This window comes from Eretmochelys imbricata, chromosome 10 (assembly GCF_965152235.1).
Source record: "Eretmochelys imbricata isolate rEreImb1 chromosome 10, rEreImb1.hap1, whole genome shotgun sequence".
NCBI classification, from domain to species: domain Eukaryota; kingdom Metazoa; phylum Chordata; order Testudines; family Cheloniidae; genus Eretmochelys; species Eretmochelys imbricata.
In genome coordinates this window covers 49,682,568-49,695,545 of record NC_135581.1, presented here as the reverse complement: position 1 = coordinate 49,695,545, position 12,978 = coordinate 49,682,568, and positions in this window count along the sequence as shown.

The following is a 12,978-nucleotide window of genomic DNA, read 5'->3' as shown; positions in this document are numbered from 1 at the left end:
GTCACTAATTTACATGGATGGTAAGTAGAAAGGAAATGAATTGTTCCTGCTATACTGGAGACCTAGAAATAAAATTTTAGGTAGATCGTGAAGGTGAGGACAAATAGCTTGCACATAAACTATTTGAATATCAAGCACTGATGCAATCTTTTAAAGTTACTTCTACTGCTCTGCTCCCTGCCCCAGCTCCTGGGGCTTCGCTCCTGGCCGTGCATCCAGGATCCCGGCTGCTGGCCCTGCACCCACTCCCAGCTGTGGCCCCAGCCTTGGCCCCCTTGACCCTGTCCATATCCCTGGCTCTGGGAGGTGGAGAGCACAGACCGGGGAAGGGAGGTGTGCAGCAAAAAGTTTGGGGACCACTGCTTCTGGATGGCTCTCATCATCCCCACTATGAAAAGTGTTCTAGTACCACGGGCTATGCATGCCACATGTGTTGTGATCTTACAAGGGGAATAATGTAAGGCTAGAGGGTGGAGGGGTAAACTCAAGGAACATATGGAGGCTTCAGGAAGTGGTGCTGGTGATTAGGTAAAGTCTCTCTCTTCCCTCCAAAGGTACATTTACACTGCTGCTGCGGGGAGGACGATTCCCTGCTTGGGTAGACGTACGTACACTAGCTCAGTTGGAGCTACCCTGCAGCGTGGCTGCAGCGGCATAAAAGGCAGTTCAGGCTAGTACAGCCTGAGTACAGCCCTAGGGTTTTGGATGAGGTTGCATTCGTGTGGCTACCACAACCCACTGCCCATGTGACTGCGGCCACACTGCTATTGCTTACTAGCTCGATCAGAGCTAGCACGTGTCTGTCTACTGGAGCTGGGAATTACACTTCCTAGCTGCAGAGCAGAGGTACTCCAAGTCAGCAGCAAACTAATGCCTCTCCTAGTGCTAAGCAGTAATGTATTAGGCACAAGACACTGACTGCTGGAGGTGGCATATTTTGAATAAGGACTTCATGTCTTGTGATCAGTTAAAGATACTGTGTATTTTTCACAAGATTTAGGAGTCTTTGTAAACTCCAACTTGGGTAATAGTTATCTTCCTACATTCCCCCTGTAGTTTCAGTCAGATAAGATATTTTTCATTTTTTGTCCTAATCTGTTGGTTAGTTTTTTTGTGAGCTGTTAAACAGCTGCCACATTTTACCTCAGAGGTGACTGCTTTTCCATGGCAGAGAAAACAATCTCTGTATGTAGTTTTTACATCAATTTAAGTTGGAAAACATTTATATGGTCTCATTGCAAAGTGTAAGATAGTACAGTATTCAAAGAGTCCCATCTAGGAAACAAACCTCTTAAACTCTGCACATGCTGCCTACTTAGCTAGCAATTACATACTTACTCTGGATTTCATTGAATGCAATGTACTATAGAGATGAACAACCATGAAGACTTTGTCAGTAGAATGTGCAAAGGGCAGCAATGTGATAAAAAGTATCTTTACCCAAAGCTGTGATAAATGAGGGAGATGGAATGCACTTACAGAAACAGAAATCTTTCTATTTTTTCCACTGCAAGCTACTTACAGCTTGTCTCTAACACAAGTACAAAGAACCACCAGTAGTTCAGTCACATCAGTCAATGCTGGTGGAACATACCAATGAGTTTAGGTTAGAGCACTGGTGCCTTATCCAATCTTGTAGTATAACAGGACCCTCTCAGCAAGTTAGAACGCAGGCTACCAGTCTCTGCTGAAATTGTATCAGCCACTTTATTCCCCATAAAACAAACTAGTGTGGCATTTGCTGCCTGAACATTATGAATGGCCCAACTACCACGATAGGTTATCAGTGAAAGACAAGCACTAGGGCCCTTAACATTAAGAATTAACAAGAAAAAAAATCACTTTTGGATTTCTACTACCCTAATGAATCTGCAGCACTGGAAGGACAGGGAAGTCCCATTTCTAAAAGAATGATAGATCTCCTATCAACAGCCTTATATGAAAAGATCATATAGGGAAGAAGTGAGGTACAGGGGATAGGACACAGGACTGGGACTAAGGATACCTAGGTTCTATCACTGACCTGCTGAGTGACCCTAGGCCAGTCTTTTCACCTGTTTCCCCTCTCACCCTTTGTCCATTTACATTGTAAACTCTTTGGGGCAGGGACTGTCTCTTACCACATATTAGAGCAGCACCTAGCACACTAGGGCCCCCACCTCACTTGGCTACTGAAATACTCACAATCATTTGGGGGAAAATACTAAATGGGATGATTTTAATGCAGTACTGAATCCATTTATAAATCTCATAATTGGTAGGCAAAACTAATAGATCTGCTGAGTGCACACTTCAAACATCATGGCTCTTTTCCAACTGGCCAGGAAGCCAATGGAAAAACTGATGCTGACTTTAGTGGGACCTGAGTTAGGTCAAAAAAGAAAATACAAATATACTGATAAATGCATTGGCCTGTGTCCTGGGGGGTGAACAGGTATTGTTAATTCCTAAAATTGCATCATTGCTGGAACATACATGTCCTAGTGAATAGAGCACTGGACTGGTATATGTGGGAGCTTAGTTTCTATTCCTGGCTCTGACCCTGGCCAGCTGGATGATCTGGGGAAAGTCACTTCTCTCTATTCCTGTTTCTCCTTTAGTAAAATGGAGATAACAAGCTTGAGATCCTTGGCAAAGCGCCTTGAGATCTACAAGTGAACAGCACTATATAAGAGCCAGGTATTAATTATAATCAAAAATTCAATATGGGTTTGCCTTTCATGAATTTTTAGGGTTCTGAGATTCATTTTCATGTTAAATGTAAATTCAATTAAAGCAAAACACCAATTAAAGAGACATTCTGTATTATAACAAACAGTGGGTTTGCATCAAGGCAGTTTAATAAGGCCCCATAAATACGCTAGAAAAACATTAACTTTCCTCCCCATGGTTAATGTCGCAGAGTTTTTGAGAACACTGAATACTAAACTTTGCTGGTTTACATTTAGCTTTCAGCCAGCAGCACGAGCTGAACTTTAAAAGGGATCTAACAAATCACTCAGAGGCCTGCTGGCTGCAATTGCTGTTTCCATGGAAACAGAGATTGGCTTGTCACAGAGGATAAGGTGGTGTAAAATAATTGTAAATCGACAGAATTGAGGATAGTTTCAAAGCACCTCATTGAAAATATGACATCCGTTTCCATGGAAATAGAAATGGCAGCTTCCAGATAACCAGTTAGAACTCTTAGAAGTTTTAGCTGTGATTTCCCACTGGGAGATGAAAATTGTGCTGTTTCGCTGTTATCAGTGTCTATAGACTTTAACACCCAATAGGCTCTGTATTGTTGTATAGAGTCTGTATAGTTTTATTTTTTAACATAATATAAGCCTGTTAAAGATGGGTTCCTTATATTATTGTGATAGGTGCTTTAGATCTGACAGAGATAGTTTCCTACTATTTTCCATTTCACAAACACAGTGATTTATCCAAGGAGACTTGACATGTGCATTAACTAGATACCCGCACAGTCTGAAGTATTGCTATCTAATTATATGCCTCTTTTTCTAATTTCCATCTATAGAACCCCCCCACCAAATCTCTATCTAGAAGAGAAAGTATATTGTCTTTATTATCAGAAAACTAGAAATCATTAACATAACACTGGTTTCAGAGTAACAGCCGTGTTAGTCTGTATTCGCAAAAAGAAAAGGAGTACTTGTGGCACCTTAGAGACTAACCAATTTATTTGAGCATGAGCTTTCGTGAGCTACAGCTCACTTCATCGGATGCATCCGATGAAGTGAGCTGTAGCTCACGAAAGCTCATGCTCAAATAAATTGGTTAGTCTCTAAGGTGCCACAAGTACTCCTTTTCTTTTAACATAACACTGAAAAGCGCCATGTTTGAAACACTGGATGTGTACAATCTCCACCCCCTGCGCTGATATTTTAAGGATGAGACCAAATAAAAAACTAACTCTCAACTCCGTATCATTAAAGTGGCCAGAACCAAAACACCAGAACTCTGGTCTGAACCATCCTAAACTCAAGGGTTTGAAATCTGAACCTTTCCAGCATTTACAGTTGGAATCTGTACTAAACCCAGCATGATCACAAACCTGCAGTATACAGTAATAACTCGCTGTTACTACAAATAGCTACAATTGCACCTTTCAGCAACAAGCTCTTCATAAAGGTCTTGAAACTAACTTATGGCACTGCTCTCCCCATCCACATTCTAATGAGAATTATTGCTGCTTATCAGACAGAAGAGACTAGGTTACAGACTATCCAAACCATCTTTTCTCTTATGTTCTGTTTCTTTGTGTTTTCTTATTAAAACAACCCCAAACTTACAGCAGGAACATTTTTATCTGAGTTTGTAACAACGTATAATATCCTTCAATACACATTCACACTTAGATCCACGGTTCTCACAATAAAATTTTGGTGGCCTCAGAGTGCAGCCACCAACTCTTGCTGGTGGCTGCTATGACAAATGTTCTTAAAATACTTAATTAACTTTAGGAAAAACAAATAAATATGCACATCTACAAGTCCAGACACGATTTGAGACTTTCATTCTATTCACTAATAGTAGTAGAGTTTCTCTAAAGTTCACTGTAGGTACGTTTCACAGTACAGCTTTTAAAAAATATAAACAGAAATCTTTCTTCCCACAATCTTTTCTATTCACCTTACGAAAGTTACGGACATACATTGAAATGCAATTTACATGGTAAATGTGACTGAAGGGGGGGGCAGGGAGCCTGAATGAATGATGAAGTCCAATAAATTTAATACACTCTCATCCTCATAATTGACTCAATTCATTTGGAAGGAATTCTATATGTGATTACCCTGGGGTTAATATCAGTGACATTTCTGACTAATTGAAAAAGTCTCATGAATGATTAGTTTTATAGATATCGTTGTCCCTGGAGCTGAGCAGAAACTGGTAAGATGGAGACAGTTATTTTCTTGGTAAAATTTGTTTATTTACAAATTACACCAAAGTCCTGTTTACTTGAAAAGAGATGGTACCAGCCTACAGGCAACTCTCGCAGAGATCTTAGGTAAGACATCCCTTCCCCCTGTCCCCAGAAGAAACTGCCTTGGCTTTCTCCAGGCCAGGTCTCACACATGTCTCTGCTTACAGTAGGACATTCCAAGTGCTGTCTAGTCTAGTCCCTGAGTTTTTCAACTGGGTAAATCCAGCCCAAGGAACTCCATCAGACCACATGGTCTGGACAGATTGCCTAGCCATTTACCATCCTTTTCCAGAGGTGCTTTACAATACAAAGGTATCTCAGAGCTTTAACTTCCAGGCAAAGGAGAGTGGTTAAACCCACACAATACTCTTAATGACTCTCTGCATGCAGTTACTATGTCCTGAGGCCTGGTCTACACTAGAAAATCAGGTTGGCATAACTAAATTGCTCAGAGGTGTGAAAAATCCACACCTCTGAGCAGCGTAGTTAAGTCCCCGTGTAGACAGCATTAGGTTGATGGAAGAATTCTTCTGTCAAACTAGCTATAACCTCTCAGAGAGGCAGATTACCTACGAATCTCTCCTGTTCGCATAGGTACTGTCTGCACTGAAGCGCTACAGTGACACCACTGGATAAATTCAGGGAGGTTAAGTCCATTAATGGCTATTAGCCAGGATGGGCAAGGAATGGTGTCCCTAGCTTCTGTTTGTCAGAGGATGGAGATGGATGGCAGGAGGGAGATCATTTGATCATTATCTGTTAGGTTCACTCCTTCTGGGGCACCTGGCATTGGCCACTGTCGGTAGACAGGATACTGAGCTGGATGGACCTTTGGTCTGACCCAGTATGGCCATTCTTATGTTCTTAAGCATAGACAAGCCCTTACTTTCATTCTGGTTGCTTATAACATTATATTCAATGCCATTTCTATTTAACATGTGTCTTTTAATGCATTTTCCCTGATTAAGTGCTTCAGGACGAACTTCCTACATAGTGTATATGTAAATCAAAAGGACATAAAATACTAGGGTTGTGGATCCACAGTATTGTACTCCATACATGGCAGGCTGTAGCTTTGCAAGTGTGTGTGTGTGCATGTGTGCACATCCCCTTATTAATGATAAGAAATACCAAGTGTTCACACCTATGGTACTTGTTTGTGATGAAATGAAAAACAGTATTTCAATTAAAAAAAAAAAAAGGCTGGGAGAGCAACAAGACTCCATTGAGGCAAGCTGAAAAAATAGTGAATTATACCAAAGGAGCGTATAGACGGGGCGCTGAGCCCAGCAAAAGGTGAGTTTGGTCACTTCCACAGCCTGCTCCCCTACTTGGATCACTGAAGGCTATGCTAGTTGCTGCTTTGGGTATGGGAAGGAATTTTTCCCTCATAACACCAGATTGGCTGAGGCTGGGCAGGGTTTTTTCACCTTTCTGACAGCAAAATCCAACATGAGGGCTGGGATCATCCCGCTCCCAGAGGCCACAGTTTGACCTATGTGAGAGTTATTTAGTTGTCACGTTTCGGCAGGTGCCCAGTGCAGGAAATCACTCATTTAGGCTCCAGATCCCAAAAAAGTAACATGGTGGCCAGCCTGAGGGCATCTCCTTATGAGATGGGGGCAATATGTCTAGCCTCCTGGGGGCAAATGTGAGCCAGGGTCCAGGACACTATCTGGGGGGACTGTCCCTGTCAATGTATTTTATAGCAGTGCTGGTGAGGGGACCTGTCAAAGGTCCCCTCTCACATCAACCCCTGAAAGGGGAGGGATACTAGCAGGTGAGTGGAGGCACCCAGAAAACCTCCTAGTGTTATGATTAGCTACCCCTGTGATGAGATCACACAAAGAATTGGTGGGCTAAAAATGACTACACTGGGCTGTCTCCTGACAGGAAACTTGGATGTAATTTTTGACTGATAAAGTTGTGGCCTTCTTAAAATCTAAACCATGTGGTCCTTTCCTTCTTCCCTGCCACTAGCACACCAGTGACAGAGTCCCTGTCAGACGGTGACCATTTCAGCCTTTTTCAGCAAACAATCTTCACTTCCAATCACCCCCAGTGAAATTCCAGACAGGTGTAATTTTGAACTGATGTCCTCCCTCCATAACTGCATGTTGCCATCTTAAATAACTTCTCTCTAAAAATGACACTGGAACCATCTTGATCTATTTAATAATGTGAGAAGTCCACCTTTAAAGAACAGCCCTCTGAAGGCCAAGTAACACGTTGCTAATGAAGGGATTCAAGCACAGCAGATGCCAATTGCAATGGACATATTATATTTCCATTTTTCTCCTTCTGTCATTCCAGTCCCTGCTGCTACCATGAAAGCAAAGGGACAGAGCTGTGAAGCACGTTGGTGCAGATTAAAAATAATAGTGCAGAATGAGTTAAAATGTTTTGCAGAAATAGAATGACTTTAGATCCTGCCTAGCAGCATGTATACACACACGCTGTACTGAGATCTATCTTGTGGTCAAAGAGCGGTGATCAAGAGGTTTCAGAGAGGCATACATTCTCATTGTCTTTACTGTTGAAATGCAATTGTTATCGTAAAAAATCCATTACGGTGGTATGATTCTGGTTTGTTTTTTAAAAGATATTTTATTCCCCAAAGCTTAGGTAGATTATTGTTCCTCCACTATTACTTCTCATCCCTCTTCTGAGAAAATGCTAAATAGAAAGGAGTTGCTGTCCCTTCATATATTTAAGGATGTTAAATGGAAACTTTTGGATGGCCAGATTTTTATTTTAGCTTGTTTCGCCTAAGGAGTTTGAGAAATCTGCTACCCAGCCTGGGCTTGCATCTGCACTAGCAGAGTTAATCGACACCTGCTGTCTTTCTGAGATTAGAAACCTGCTCTCAATTTACTTTTCAACAGCTACAAACAATTATTTATACAAGACAAGTTCCTTGGAAGTGGAGTGCATAATAATTTGCTTAAACCATTTCACATAATGCACTTCAGCACTACTTCGTGCAGTTTTCAAGAGCCTCAGACTAGGAATGCTATTTATCCTCATTACACAGTAGCCTCAATCTAAATATCCATTATAATAGCACAGCACATAAGTTTAAATGAGAAACTGAAGAGTCTACAGTTAATAGCTTTCTAAAATTGTTGCTAATGTGACAGTGAAATGCATCTATCGCTTCCTTGCATAGCAAAGCCTATATGTACTATGAAAAGGAGTACTTGTGGCACCTCAGAGACTAACAAATTTATTTGAGCATAAGCTTTCGTGAACAACAGCTCACTTCATTGGATGCATTCAGTGGAAAATACAGTGGGGAGATTTATATACATAGAGAACATGAAACAATGGGTGTTACCATACACACTAAAAAGAAAAGGAGTACTTGTGGCACCTTAGAGACTAACCAATTTATATAGACTACAGCTAGCTCACGAAAGCTCATGCTCAAATAAATTGGTTAGTCTCTAAGGTGCCACAAGTACTCCTTTTCTTTTTGCGAATACAGACTAACACAGCTGTTACTCTGAAACCATACACACTGTAACCAGAGTGATCACTTAAGGTGAGCTATTACCAGCGGGGTCGGGGGGGGGGAACCTTTTGTAGTGATAATCAAGATGGGCCATTTCCAGCAGTTGACAAGAACATCTGAGGAACAGTGGGGGTGGGGGTGGGGATAAACATGGGGAAATAGTTTTACTTTGTGCAATGACCCATCCACTCCCAGTCTCTATTCAAGCCTAAGTTAATTGTATCCAGTTTGCAAATTAATTCCAATTCAGCAGTCTCTCATTGGAGTCTGTTTTTGAAGTTTTTTTGTTGAAGTATTGCTACTTTTAGGTCTGTAATCAAGTGACCAGAGAGATTGAAGTGTTCTCCAACTGGTTTTTGAATGTTATCATTCTTGACATCTGATTTGTGTACATTTATTCTTTTATGTAGAGACTGTCCAGTTTGACCAATGTACATGGCAGAGGGCCATTGCTGGCACATGAGGGCATATATCACATTGGTAGATGTGCAGGTGAACGAGCCTCTGATAGTGTGGCTGATGTGATTAGGCCCTATGATGGTGTCCCCTGAATAGATATGTGGACACAGTTGGCAACGGGCTTTGTTGCAAGGATAGGTTCCTGGGTTAGTGGTTCTGTTGTGTGGCGTGTGGTTGTTGGTGAGTATTTGCTTCAGGTTGGGGGGCTGTCTGTAAGCAAGGACTGGCCTGTCTCCCAAGATCTGTGAGAGTGATGGGTCGTCCTTCAGGATAGGTTGTAGATCCTTGATGATGTGCTGGAGAGGTTTTAGTTGGGGGCTGAAGGTGACGGCTAGTGGCGTTCTGTTATTTTCTTTGTTGGGCCTGTCCTGTAGTAGGTGACTTCTGAGTACTCTTCTGGCTCTGTCAATCTGTTTCTTCACTTCAGCAGGTAGGTACTGTAGTTGTAAGAATGCTTGATAGAGATCTTGTAGGTGTTTGTCTCTGTCTGAGGGGTTGGAGCAAATGTGGTTGTATCATAGAGCTTGGCTGTAGACAATGGATCGTGTGGTGTGGTCTGGTCTGGATTAAAACACCATCCTGGCCACTATGGATGTAGAAGCCCTCTACACCAACATTCCACACAAAGATGGACTACAAGCCGTCAGGAACACTATCCCTGATAATGTCATGGCTAATCTGGTGGCTGAACTTTGTGACTTTGTCCTTACCCATAACTATTTTACATTTGGGGACAATGTATACCTTCAGATCAGCGGCACTGATATGGGTACCCGCATGGCCCCACAGTACACCAACATTTTTATGGCTGACTTAGAACAACGCTGCCTCAGCTCTCGTCCCCTTATGCCCCTACTCTACTTGCGCTACATTGATGACATCTTCATCATCTGGACCCATGGAAAACAAGCCCTTGAGGAATTCCACCATGATTTCAACAATTTCCATCCCACCATCAACGTCAGCCTGGACCAGTCCACACAAGAGATCCACTTCCTGGACACTACGGTGCTAATAAACGATGGTCACATAAACACCACCCTATACCAGAAACCTACTGACCACTATTCCTACCTACATGCCTCCAGCTTTCATCCAGACCACACCACATGATCCATTGTCTACAGCCAAGCTCTATAATACAATCGCATTTGCTCCAACCCCTCAGACAGAGACAAACACCTACACAATCTCTATCAAGCATTCTTACAGCTACAATACCCACCTGCTGAAGTGAAGAAACAGATTGACAGAGCCAGAAGAGTACTCAGAAGTCACCTACTACAGGACAGGCCCAACAAAGAAAATAACAGAACGCCACTAGCCATCACCTTCAGCCCCCAACTAAAACCTCTCCAATGCATCAAGGATCTACAACCTATCCTGAAGGACGACCCATCACTCTCACAGATCTTGGGAAACAGGCCAGTCCTTGCTTACAGACAGCCCCTCAACCTGAAGCAAATACTCACCAACAACCACACGCCACACAACAGAACCACTAACCCAGGAACCTATCCTTGCAACAAAGCCCGTTGTCAACTGTGTCCACATGTCTATTCAGGGGACACCATCATAGGGCCTAATCACATCAGCCACAATATCAGAGGCTCGTTCACCTGCACATCTACCAATGTGATATATGCCCTCATGTGCCAGCAATGGCCCTCTGCCATATACATTGGTCAAACTGGACAGTCTCTACGTAAAAGAATAAATGGATACAAATCAGACGTCAAGAATGATAACATTAAAAAACCAGTTGGAGAACACTTCAATCTCTCTGGTCACTCGATTACAGACCTAAAAGTAGCAATACTTCAACAAAAAAACTTCAAAAACAGACTCCAACGAGAGACTGCTGAATTGGAATTAATTTGCAAAATGGATACAATTAACTTAGGCTTGAATAGAGACTGGAAGTGGATGGGTCATTACACAAAGTAAAACTATTTCCCCATGTTTATCCCACCCCCTCCCACTGTTCCTCAGATGTTCTTGTCAACTGCTGGAAATGGCCCATCTTGATTATCACTACAAAAGGTCCCCCCCGCCACCCCGCTGGTAATAGCTCACCTTAAGTGATCACTCTGGTTACAGTGTGTATGGTAATACCCATTGTTTCATGTTCTCTATGTATATAAATCTCCGCAATGTATTTTCCACTGAATGCATCCAATGAAGTGAGCTGTAGCTCAAGAAAGCTTATGCTCAGATAAATTTGTTAGTCTCTAAGGTGCCACAAGTACTCCTTTTCTTTTTGTGAATACAGACTAACACGGTTGCTACTCTGAAACCTGTCTATATGTACTATGTTTATCTATATGAGTCATCTGCCAGTCTAAGCAATACTTTTCCAGATATTTCATCCTTATAGTTGTGCTATGTAAGACTGCTTTCTGCTGGATGGAGTATGTCAAATCTATTCATCTATATGTAGCTTCTCTCTAACAGCTGAGACAGTAGAACTGTTCCCTTAGGACGCCATCTTGCAAGGTTCTGAGCTCTCTGGTTCCAATCCAGCAAAACACATTAACATGTACTTAACAGTATAAGCATGTGAATAGTTCACTAGGCTTCAGTTTGGGCCACTATAATCCTCAACACAATGCAGGGTCGAGCCCCTAGTTAATGAGGAAGTAATCTGTATGAGAGAAGCCAGGATTTCTAACCCTGATGCTGTAGATATGTGGCTAGTTGACAATAGTAGTGGTTTGGGTTGGTTTTTGTTTTTTGGTTTTTTTGGAGGCGGGTGTTTGTTTTAATAATGAGCTGGGTGAAAGAAACCTTGTTGAGCTGGGTTAAAACCCCTGTTGAGGTTTATAGGCGTGAACTCATCCCTCAATTAACATAACTGGAAACAAGCCCCACAGACAAAAGTGTATGTGAACCGGACTAGGAGCTTTTGAGCTGAGTATTGTTTTGGGTAGGTGTGTGTGAGAGAAAACACACACCTACTGAGGTCACAGACAAGAACAGAGAGGTAGAGAGAGAGTTTTTGGGTTTGGTGTTGGCTCAAAGAAGACGGCGGGTTGGGGGACTGGTAAGACAAGACACTGCTCCTTTTTGTTCTTGGTTCCTTCTGTGTTCAGAGACACAAGACTTTGTACGTTCCTTGTAAATAAACAAAACTACATCAAAGAAATACCTGGCTACCACCAATTTCTATACCCCACTGGAACACCCACAGAGCCCTGAACTTCAACTATTTACTCTGATCAAAAAGGAGAAACAATATATGTGCAGCTGTGGATCATTATAAACTAGAATATGTAGTTCGAGCCAGGAATAGAACCCAGGAATCCTGGCTCCAAGGCTCCTCCTCTGGCTCTGTCTTTTGTGACTGTAAGCCAGAGAGAAACTGAAGCACAGGGAGGCTGTGTCTCTAAAATGGAGATAATACTTCTGTTTCTCATAGGAGAAGGGAGGCTCAATTTGAGGATAAAATGTCCTTGTACATCTCTGCTCTCATTTCCTTCTAATGCCCTTTTATACACTCTCTATGCTTCTCCCAATGTTCTCTCCTTCTTATTCCCTTAGGGTTTGACAGTGCAAGATGCTGAGTATTTATGCTTAAATCCTTTGCTGGATTGAGGCCAGCAAGCAGAACCATGGAAGGCAGTGGGACAACTCTCATGCTTGAAGTGAAGCATTTGCTCAAGGGCTGTGCTTGATCAGGACTAGTGTACTCAGCACCTTGCATGACTGAGCCCTTAGTCTTCTCCTTGCCGTTCATGGTTCCGTGCCTCTTTCACGCTGGTTTGAACAGCCTCATATGCCTAGTCCACCAAGTGCCCTCCCTCTTCGGAAATCCCACTACTTCCACAAATCCTTCCCACCTTGTTCTCCTCATCAATACCCTCTGCTCATCTTTCTTGATCTGACCAGTTGTCCTGTGACTAGTCTCTCAGATTGTAAACTTCAGGGGCTAGGGAACATGTCAATTTTATGTTACATTTGCATCACTACGTGCATGTCTCGTAACAATAATTGCAGACCAAATCCTACAAATAGATCACTGTAAGCAGACACTTATGTCCACGGGGAGGCCCAGTGAGGTCAACAGGGCTCT